At 37.6% G+C, this 12,168-nt stretch overlaps 1 long non-coding RNA gene across 1 annotated transcript; it reads left to right on the forward strand.

The window, feature by feature from the left end:
* Window positions 1–698: 698 nt before the first annotated feature.
* LOC107046400 lies at window positions 699–1,399 on the forward strand. Its single transcript, XR_001461547.1, has 3 exons — window positions 699–764; window positions 906–1,077; window positions 1,154–1,399. It is a non-coding gene; the product is annotated as an uncharacterized LOC107046400 (long non-coding RNA).
* The last annotated feature ends 10,769 nt before the right edge of the window (window positions 1,400–12,168 follow it).

Consider the following 12,168-nt stretch of genomic DNA (forward strand, 5'->3'; position numbering starts at 1 on the left):
TATACAAAGAAATTTTCAATGAATGAACTCCAATTTGAAGAATTCATATAAACAAAGAGGTTATTCCGATGATACAGGTAGAAACATGACCTGGAACTTTGTGCTTTTAGATCCACAAGGGAATGCCACATATGAAAAATAATGAAATCGGTCATAAACTAAAGAATGAGATGTCATAGAAATTAGAGGTTATATTGAGATGAATCTTGGGCTAGCACAAAGTTCCTGGCCCGAGGAATAGTCTATAATGCATTCCTAATGTATTTCTCATGTGGATTTATGGATGCGATCACGAATGGAATTTTATTTTTCTTCAGATGGTAAAATCTGTATCATTCATAATGACAAATGCAAATATTGAGAATCCAACAGTTGTTACAAATGTTCAGATTGGACTGCCTATGAGGTAAAATTGGTTGGCAGACTGTGAGGATATATTACAACGTGGATAATTATGGGTTATGTATAAAAATCAACTCATAAAAACTGATATATATGTTACATTGTATGAAAAATTCATTATTGAAGGAGAAATTTGATTGATCGCCAATTCATCGCCAATTCATCAGTGAGAGTAATCTCATATAATTATCACGGATGAAAATAATCGGAAAAAGTTTGTATTTCATGATGGTTATCAGCAAATAATAATTTTGTAGGAACAATCATGGATAATCATAAGCAATCAATAGCCGAACCGTCACCGAAAGCAATTGACAAGATCCCAATAGACATGGATATCGATGATGAAGATTTCAAAGATTGTAAGAATTGAAAGCATTGTATAAATTGTATCAACTGACTCATCAACTCTCTTATTATTATGATAATAACTCACTCTTTATCGCATCCATCTTCCATTGAATAGAAATAATAATATCATGGATTTTATGTTATATTCAAAGGGGCTACTAACGAATTCGATGAAATGCTAATCAACGCTCAATTACATTGGGAAGAAAACGAGAAATTTTACAATGAAGGATGTATGGAAGGGCTATTGGCCAATATTATCAATGGAATTGATCGTCAAAATTTCAGAGGAACTTCTCCCACCGACGAAAATCATTCGAAAAGGTTCACGTGCATAATTCACATTTAGATCATTCAAACGGAGAAATCAGTTGGAAATCAATTTCAATTTTCATTGCAGATTCTGTCGAACAATAATTCAAAAGATTCTTAATCATATCGATTATGGAGAGGAAAGAGTGAATAAAAAAACAGATATTCATGAAATCCGGAACAAAACTAAATCTCAAGCCATAACAAACCAATCTCGGAAACAGACACATGGTGTTAAACGTAAAATCTCCAGCAATCACCACCGCCGCGATTCCTGGAATCTCCTGGAATCACGAAAAAAAAGGAAAACCACTGAGGATGAAGCTTGATTGATCAAAGTGAATGTATAATAATAGACTTCCCTTAGCTCTCCAATCAAAATTCCTAACATAACAAATAACTCGAAAATCTCGGACAGCTAAATTTTTTATGATATTTCAAGAGTTCTATCTAGATATGAAAATCGAGTCGCTAAGAATCTGACGATAACTAACTCTTAATCCAATACATGTCAAAGGTTCTCTTCTCAAGTTTTCAAAATCTTTGGGAATCTTTTCAGGTCGAGGAATTCTGTATTCATACCAGGCGTTGGTATCAAAATTTCTTGAAATATATGGCTCTGGAGTTGGATGGCATTGACGGGTTATTGCAAAAGTGGACGGAAAATTAAAGAAGCATCGTTAATGAGTGTGGACATGTCATTCTGAGGGAGCAACTCTTGAAATTCGAGAACGAGTGACGTCGTAGAATCGCATATGCAAATCAGATGGAAAACGCTAGACATGCTCAATATGTTGGAAGACGTAAAGGTCGAATGGCTGCATTAGCAGAATGAACGGATGGGCATATCGAAGGAAGTGACGTCATGTGTTCAATTTCTAATAATATTACAATGAGAACCTTAATTCCGCAATTAGGATATTCTTGTCACTCTTCCTTTGCAATCCTATTTCCTTTCTTCCTTCTCAAAGTGAATTGTCTTCCATCAACAGTTGTATGTATTGAATATTTCATATTACTGTTCAAGCATAAAGGATAAAAATGTATACAAAAACCGTAAGATTTGTCATAATAACAAACCTTTACGTTTGAATTTGAGTTGAATTTGGGAAAACTACAGAAGAAGGCCTCATAATCACAAGCAGATGAGAATATGAAACGACTGATCGAATCGGCATGGCTGACGAGGGCCATGAGTGGAATCTTATATGAGGACAGGAGTCTATGTATGGAGAAGTCCTATATGAGGAAAGGTCCCACATAAGGGGATCTCATATGAGAGGGAACTCTATATGATCCCATGTAAAAGAAAGATTATATATGATAGGGGGATAGTCCAATATGATACTCCCATATAGGGGGTTTCTATGTAAGGCGAATTTATATGGGAGCGGTCCTTATTTGGCAGGCGGTTCGTATAAGATAAACATTCATGTTGGGTTCAACTTACCAATTTCTCAGCACTCATGTGGTCATACCGATTCTGGTCAAAAGAGAGAGAGNACTCTATATGATCCCATGTAAAAGAAAGATTATATATGATAGGGGGATAGTCTAATATGATACTCCCATATAGGGGGTTTCTATGTAAGGCGAATTTATATGGGAGCGGTCCTTATTTGGCAGGCGGTTCGTATAAGATAAACATTCATGTTGGGTTCAACTTACCAATTTCTCGAACGAGTATGTCGACATTCATTGTATTCATGGTGAATGCGAGTGTCATGGAGTAGAGGCAGTGCAAAGGCACCGTGATAGATGGCCCAATCGACGACATCCGTAACCACGTACGTTCCAAACTATGGATACTCACATGCGAGATAACCACCTGAGTATCTCACAAACCACAAGGTCACGGCGAGACCTTGACATCGGGGAAGATGTTTCAGCATGTGCGGAGGAAGACTTGATAACTAGTTGTCGAGCGAGTGGAAGAGAAATCGACTGTCTGAAGTCAATAGTTAATCGCATCCTGATGCACGATCCTTTCCACCCATACGACTTTACAAAAGCTAAGAAACTTGAGCCAGAAGGTGCAGAGCAGTGTCTGCACTACTGCCGAGAGTTTCTGACCTTGTATCACCAAAATTAAAATTTTCGGACCCAAATCATGTGGACATACGAAAGTATGTTCACTAGAGTAGGCATTTCCAATCAACATACTTTCACTGATTATACTATTTATAAAATTTCCTTGGTGAGGGAGAAGTGTCTTCAGACACTGGAAAAGCAGCGTATGGGGGAAATGGAAGTATTTCATTCTCCACTACCGGATTATGGAAATATAAGTATTTGGTACGCACACCCCCATATACATCCATACATACATACCACGAGGAACATATTTCTATTTTTCATTGTTCGTCTTCTCGAGGTCAACAGTTCCGCGCTTTATCACGAAGACACTCCGGAAATACTGAACATGCCACTCGACGCTAGATCCAACTGATGGTTTAAGAACGATCGAGCACCACCTCACTTTCCTTCTCAAGTCAGCACCTAACTCGAAGTTCTTGGGACTCTTGACCCTTGTAAAATTTAACCATTCCTTTGTGACCCTCATGATATTAGACCATTCCCTCGTGACTCTCGTGATGTTTGATCCTCGAAAAAGTTTGATTATCCCCTCATAACGTTTGACCCTTGTAAAATTTGACCGTATGTTGGTGTTACATCATAATCCAGACGAGCACTCCGCCCCCCTTCGTCCCAAACGTCACAAAATACTGACCTCCCCCCCCCCCCCCAACTGTGTGACGTAATATTTGAACGCTCCCATTAAAGAACTCCATAAAAAAAAGAACGAAGAACATAATCTATTCCATAATTTCTTCTTCGTTTTCTGAAAATGATGTGAGGCGCGAGAGGGCAAGAACGGGAAGTGTGGTCGTAGCTGGATGAATATGTGGCAATAAACAGTGCGAAACTATTAGAACAAAAAATGAACAAAAAATAATAATTTCCGGCCCTGAAAAAAGTAGTAACAGACTTTGAAAAATATAAAGTCACAGAAACTTATTTCGAGAAAAAATCAACTGATCGAAAAACGATAGAGGAACTTTCCCCAAAAAATGATCCTCTTCAATATCCTCTGAGGAAAAGGATCAGTTGTGGGACACCCTGTTTATCGAGGCATGTCTCTAGTTACGTAGGGATGTCCAACACACGTTTCGGATACCCGGCTGAATGCGTGAACACTGGTAACGTAATGCAGGGCAGCAGTTTACTGTTATATACATATATAACAGTTTGGGATGTGAAGTGGCTGCTATGGACGTGAGTACTGTGGCGTGGAAACTCGGGTTCCCTCGGTACGCTTGGCTTACTATAGAGACTATGTAAACCTTGCCCCCCTCCCCCTCTCTCTCATGCACGAAAGTGACAGACGGACATGGACGAATCATCATGAGATAATGAGAGGTACTTTTTTACATTGAATATGAGAATTGATTTTTGGAGATATTTTGAAAATTATTAGAAGGAGAACAAACTGTGTTCCCAAAAAAGTAGTAGTGTAGTTCAAGCCAAAGTTTTTCGTTACTTGGATTTTCTTCTGTCGCCAATGATTACATAGAGATATTTATGAATGGAATATTGAATATCGTATCGGTTTCTGATTATTGAATATTAATCGACAAATCTATCAAAATGGACAGTAGAGAAAACTATTGATGTCAAATAATCTTCATCTGTAAACTATGATCAATTTTTAGTTCCGAACAAAAAAGGAAAAATTATGAAGAGCATCAAATATGTAATTGTTATGAGAACCGAGACGATTTGGGGATGAAAATTTTTGCCGAGTTGCCAAGAGTTGAGGGAGAGTTCTGGGAAAATCGTTGGCAGAATGCCTGCAGAAGTCTCTGAGGAGACAGTGAGTTTTTCTTTAAGGTACAATGAAAGCCTCGTTCCAGAAGTACAGTTCCCCTGAAATTCATGTTTATTTTTATTTCTTAAATTCATGCCAATAACTTCTAGACAATTACAATAAATTGGAAAAAAATTATTGAAATTATTTCGATACATATGCATTCACGATAAGCACTTTTTTCCGGAATTATTGATATAAAAAGACGCACTTGATTATCCCTAGTTATTACTAACATAACCAATCTAACCCAAAACCCAACCTAACCCGCCGACTTCACGCGCGAGAATTTCTGTGACAGTTGTAAACATTCCTGATCTCTGTAATATTCAACATGGATCGAGTACGACTCAGTGGAAGATTTATTAAAAAAACCCAAGTTGAGTACCGTGAAAAACGCATTAGCAACTTAGAAACTTATAATGCAACGAAGCGAGCTCGTGCTGAGTCTAAAACCGAGCCAAAGTGTGTTGTCGAAGGCTCTCGAATCATTGATATTGGTTATGTTGGTGAGCAGATGGTGTGTTCGTCTTCAGCACAACTAGGTTTTTTGATGTGACTTCTTTTTTTATTTTTATCGCGAAATATGATAATAGAAAAGAAAATACAAACCTTTTTCTCAATATTCATGAGTGGGCCCAATGTTGTGACAGCTATCAACGGCCATGACACTTTTAGAACGCTAGGGGAAAAAATTCCCCACACTCAGGCGCCATGACACGAGGCAGCCATGACGGGTGAGATTGTTCTGCTGCAATTATTTGTTGGAATTATTTGCGCAAAATATCCGTGGTGAAGTGGGTCGAATTGTTCAGGAGATGTCGAGCGAACACCAGTCTTGACAGTGGTGGGTTTTTTTTTCAGGATCTTTCGTTAATTTTTTTTGTAGGCAACTCACTTCCGGTAAAAATCGTCGATTTTCATTCCGCACGCATTGCGCCGTGTACATTTTAAATTAATCATATTTTTTTAATGAAGAGGTGAAAAATTCGAAAAAAAAATTTGAAAAATAGAAGAAAATGTGCTCTTTCAGATGAATATAATTAGATGGTGGGTCTTTCGTGGGGTTCTTCGCTTTCATTGTACCTTAAGCTGTCAAAGGCAATATTTTCTCTGTTCCTATATCCGCATTACCTCCTCCTTTAGTATCTCTGCGATAGGCGGTGCATTTTTCGAAGAATCGTGAATGAATGTTATGCAATAGCCTGCCTATCCTAGGAAAGACATTACTTCTTTTATTGTTTGGAGCATTTTTTCAACTGCACCCAAACATTTCCTCGAAGATTCGAAAAGAAAGATCGTAAGAGATTATCGCGCAGCGTGGTAATATTTCGGCCTAAGCCACGAAAATCCAACCGGTCTCCCCTAGTTAAAGTGTCTCAATCGGAAAACATAATAAGAAAGGCGCAAAATCGCAAACATAACTAGAATGATACTGACTAAAATCAGATCCTCATCGCTAAATAACTGATGGCGAAAACGCAAAACAATATTCAAAATTCGATAGCTATCGCAGAAAACCTCGCATTAAATTAATAATGAAAAGAAGTAACTCTAGTAATTTAAACGAGTGGCTCGACTGGGTCATATTCTCTGCGTACTCACAGGTATCCGGTAATTGTTAATTGGTTCAGCTTTGGTACAAGGTATTTCTCCAGAATCCTTACAATGGACAATGCACATGGTTTATATGGATCATATATTGTTCGTATATATAATTATATATAATTTTTTTTTATATATATTTTATATATATTTTTATAAATTATTTATTCAATTTTTTTTTTGGTTATGCATAGGAACTATATGGACTATATAATTCCGGTAAATTTTCAATATAAGATCTAAATATTTAGTATTGTTACAAATTGTAGACAATGAATAATTGACACGTTATTAATTATGAATGGGGCGGACAGTTTATTCAAGAAGACTCATTTGACAGTTCTCATCGAAGATCCTCATTTATAATAACGGTTAAACATCACTCGATAGTCATCTCTCTGCCAGCTTCATAGACGTTCTTTTTATTGGTTGTTAATTTAGGGATTCGAAGGGGGAAACGTAACACTACTCCCCTCCGACGAAAAGGTTGCCGCCCCGGCAACCAGACTAGGGACTATTTGAACTATTCCAACTTGAAAAATTAAAAGGAACAACGAACAGAATTTTGGAATATTTTACATAGGGAGGGCCCCAGCTTGCTTTTCAACTAAAACCTCCCAGAAATCAACGTTGAAAAGCAATCCCGATACACACTTGCATACTTGTTGGAGTTTAACAATTTAAATGTGAAGGATAAATGATACAAATTTTAGATGATGGGTTTAACAATGACATAAATAGTGTCTAACTCTCACTCATTCATAAAATGTCAGAGAAAAGAATTGATTCATTTGAACACATGAAATTTCCTGGAACGAGATCTGTGATCTGGAAAAGAAAGGGAAAAATCGAAATTTCAAATTAGAAAACACACATTACATGCATTACATATGCAAACTATGTACACAAGCCAACTCTTTTACAGAGAAATTCATTTTACAATAGCAACTACTGTATAAAAACAAACTACTTTACAAGAGCAAAGTTTCCACTCTTCTGGCAACTATTCCATTCATTAAGGGAAAAAAAAATTATGAGAAAGAATTGACAAATAATTCATTCATTCACCAAACTAATGACAAACTATCATCTTGTCTTTTTACTCCAGGTTAGCCAGTTCACTCCTGGCGGTCTATTCACTCTAGACCAATCCGTTCACTCCGGATTTAACAAATAACAAAACCTGTTCACTCCAGGTTAGCCAGTTCACTCCTGGCGGTCTATTCACTCTAGACCAATCCGTTCACTTCGGATTTAACAAAACAACAGAACCTGTTTACTCCAGGTTAGCCAGTTCACTCCTGGCGGTCTATTCACTCTAGACCAGTCATTAGTTTGTTTATTCATTGAAAGATGTCATCCCTAAAATTTAATTAAGCCAGAAAAGTGGTGGAATTATCGCAATTTAAGCAATTTTGTACTGTAAGCATAGTGTTTTCTGTTTCTAATCAGTTGTTTCTAATGGCCAGAGGCGATTTACGTGGACAACTTTCAATTTTCCGTGGGGAAGCTTCTGAATACGGTAGACAACATCATTCAATTTTGATTTGATTACGTAAGTTTTTTCCCAATCCTTTTGCAGCTTTGGACATTTCCCTTTGGTTCTTTTGGGGGCAAAGAACCAAACTTTTTGTCCAGGCTGAAAATGGATCATGTGAGTTTTCAAGTCGAATTTAGATTTCATTTTATCACTTTTCATGTCCCAACATTTCCGGACTTGTTGATGGATATCACCCATTTTTTCTTGAAGTTGACCAACGTAATTCGGAATATCAGTGTAAGATGTAGTGTCAGTGATTGGGGGTTTGCCATACAGTAAATCCAACGGAAGACGAAGTTCTCTTCCAAACATCAACATTGAAGGAGAAAATTCTGTCGTTTGATGTTTGGATGAGCGATAGGCCAATAAAAATAGAGGGAGCCACTTGTCCCAATTCCTTTGATTATCGTCTACAAATTTGCCTAGATAATTCAGGATTGTTCTGTTCAAACGCTCAACCATGCCATTCGACTGAGGTCGAAGTGGAGTCGTTCGAGTCTTATGGATACCCAAAATACTCATCAAATCATTGAAAATCATAGATTCAAAATTCCGACCTTGGTCAGAATGAATCTCGAGGGGAACTCCGAATCGAGAGACTACATGAACGATTAGTGCTTCTACATTTGTGGATGCCTGATGGTCAGGCAGTGCAATCGCTTCAGGCCAACGTGAGAAGTAGTCATAAATTACTAAGATGTAACGGTTCCCTGAATTAGTTTTTGGTAGTGGACCCAGAATGTCAATAGCAAGTCTCTCGAATGGAAAACCGACATTATAGACTTGTAGTTCTCCCCTGATTCGATTGACAGGTCCGTCTCGACTGAAGCAAACGGAACACTTTTTGCACCAGAGTTCAACGTCCTGTTTGCAAGTTGACCAGAAAAATTTCCTGCGAATTTTTTCAAGCATTTTGTTGACTTTGAAATGACCGGCAGCCGGGGAATCGTGACTCTCAGCAAGGATGTTCGGGATTACCGATTTAGGTACAATTATTTGATAAAGCGTTTGCGTTGAGTCAACAGATTCCCAACGGCGGTAGAGAATGCCATCAATTATTTCTAGAGAATCCCAAACCAATAAATAAATTTTGATACCGTAATCCAAATGTGCGATGTCTTGCCAATCCGGACGTTGATCGCGTTGTTTGTATTTAATCAGAGTTCTCAAAGTGAGGTCCTCAGTTTGAAGTTTACGCCAGTCAAACCTGTCATCAGCAACACAAGTAGTTCGATAAACGTATTTCTTGGTTTCTTCGTTTAGGGAATTGAATTTAGTACATTTTTTGCATGAACATGGGCGTCGAGACAGGCCATCGGCATTGCCATGAAGATGACCGGGTCTGTGTACGATTTCAAAATCGAACCTGAAGAGTGATTCAAGCCATCTGAATACTTGTTGTTCAGGATTTTTGAATGACATGAGCCATGTCAAAGCTGCGTGATCAGTTCGGATCACGAATTTACGCCCCAAGAGATAGTGACTGAAATTTTCAACAGATCTGACAACTGCCAAGAGTTCTCTCCGCGTGACACAATAATTTCTCTCAGATTTGCTCAGACAGTGACTGAAATACGCGATGACCCTCTCCTCATTACTCTGTACTTGAGAAAGTGTAGATCCAATAGCAAACAGTGAAGCATCTGTATCAAGGATGAAATCATAATCGACCATTGGAACTGATAAGATGGGAGCAGAAGTCAAGGTGGATTTCAGTTGATTAAAACTTGTCTGAGCTTCAGGAGACCACTCAAAAGGTGTTTTGTCTTCCGTCAAAATGTGTAAAGGTTTGGCAATGTTAGCGAAACCTCTCACATACTTCCTGTAATAATTGCAGGTTCCAAGGAAGCTTCGAATTTCAGTTTTAGATTGAGGTGTGGGCCAATCCACAATGGCAGAAACTTTCTCGGGTGAACACTTGATTCCTTCTTTTGAGATCAAATGTCCAAGGTAAAGTACCTCTTGTTTGAAGAAAACACACTTTTTTGTATTGACTTTGAGATTGGCAGCGGATAATCTAGAGAATACTAATTCCAAGTTATGCAAATGCTCATTAAAATCTTTTCCGAAGACAATTATGTCGTCGAGAAAAACGCGACAGATTTTGCCAACAATTCCACTGAGAACTCTATTCATGACTCTCACGAAAGTTGCTGGAGCACTACATAACCCAAATGGGAGAATTTTAAATTGCCAAAGTTCATCGCCAATAGCGAATGCGGTTTTCTCTCTGTCATTTGGATCCATTTCAACCTGCCAGTTCCCACTCTTTAAATCAATTGTAGAGAACCAAACAGAGCCAGAACTAGCATCAAAAATTTCGTCGTCACGAGGAAGAGGCATAGAATCTTTTTTTGTTACTGAATTCAAAAGACGGTAATCGACACAAAAACGAATTAAATCATCTTTTTTTTTTATTCAACACGACCGGTGAGGCCCAAGGACTATGACTAGGTTCAATGACTTTTTGTTGTTTCATGTCTTCCAATAATTCGTATACTTTTTCGCGGTAATGAAAAGGGACTCTTCGTGGATTTTGTTTGATTGGTTGGGGATTTTCTAGGATTATTTTATGTTTAATTCCTTCATAACGGCCCAAATCATTTGAATTCTTTGAAAATGAGGTTTGATATTTCACGAAAAATTGTTCTAGCTCTTTTTGTTCCGTAGAATTTAATAATTGGGCTGAGTTTTCAAATATTTGATTCAAAAATTCAGGAATTACGGTGGACGATTCGAGAGTGTTCATTGAGATGACTTGATTCACGTAAATTGATTTGAGGGGATTGTTGATATCGAATTTCTTGTTGATGACAGATTGGAAATCATTCAACAATCCTGAATTGAAAAGAAAATCTAACCCAAGAATGCAATCACTTTGGATATTAGCAAAAACCACATCTAATTTCATAGAAGAGTTCGCGATAGAAATTGTGACTTGTTTGATAGTTTTGTAAGGAAAATTCTGATTAGAAACAGTATAGATTCTCAGAGGCTTGTTTATATCCGTTAGTTCATCGAGATTATTGTCGAAAACAAGAGGATTTACTAAGGTAATATCAGATGCAGAATCGATAATCATTGAGCATGAACGTTCATTTATTTTTCCTTCAACTGTTAGATTTAAACTCAATTACTGTTGATGAGATTGTGAATTTTTTATTTCAAAACATCTACGAGAAAGCGGAATTGATCGAGTCAATTCGTCCCCCAACGAATCGACTCTCTAGTTTTCCGGATTTCTAGGAGTGAAGTTGAAGGGATTGTTTCGATTGGCTTGGTTACTGTTTTAGAATCGATTGAAGTGATTGTTTTGATTCTTGTTGAAATTGCGATTTTGATTCCAATTTCGATTGGGATTTTGAGAGGAATTAGGATTGGAATTTCTATGTGAGTTGTCATTATTGATTTGAGGTTTACATTCATTGGCATAATGTCCATAAATTTTGCATTTATGGCATTGAATGTGTGATTTTCCATTTGTTTGTGGGTGGTATTTATTAGAGAGGACGGAACGTTTGTTCTGGAGGGGGTGATTGTTTGACAGTTTCGAAAATTGTTCTTTGCTCTCTAATAATTCATCTATTGATTGAAATTCGGTTGCTCGTTCTATAGCCGCTTGAAGTGTATCAATGCGATCAAGACGTAATACGCGCTCGAGCTCTTTATTTTCGATCCCATTGATAAATTGACGACAAGCCACGCGATCACGAATGTCTTCAGGGGAATCAAGGTAGGCGAGGCGAACCAGACGTTCAATTTCTTCCGCAAAAGTAAGAAAATTTTCATTTTTCTTACGTTTACGAGAAAGCAGTTCATTAAAATAGCTACAAGATAGATGTTTCTCATCGAATTTCTCAGATAAAATGTCAATTAATTTTCGATAGTTATTTAGGTCCGTGGCTGGAAGTTTCTCAAGAATGAGTTGTGCTTTCCCGCGGAGGCAAGTAGCTAATTGAGCGGCTTTAACTTCAAGTGACCACTCGTTGTGATTCGCGGCAATTTCTAAATGTTTCTGATATCGTGTCCAAGGGGTTGAACCATCAAAAGTATCAGGTTTGATGCGAGAAGTCTTAATTTGAGCATTAGG

The sequence above is a fragment of the Diachasma alloeum genome, unplaced genomic scaffold (assembly GCF_001412515.2).
Source record: "Diachasma alloeum isolate Michigan unplaced genomic scaffold, Dall2.0 Dall_scaffold_01352, whole genome shotgun sequence".
In the NCBI taxonomy this organism is placed as follows: Eukaryota; Metazoa; Arthropoda; class Insecta; order Hymenoptera; family Braconidae; genus Diachasma; species Diachasma alloeum.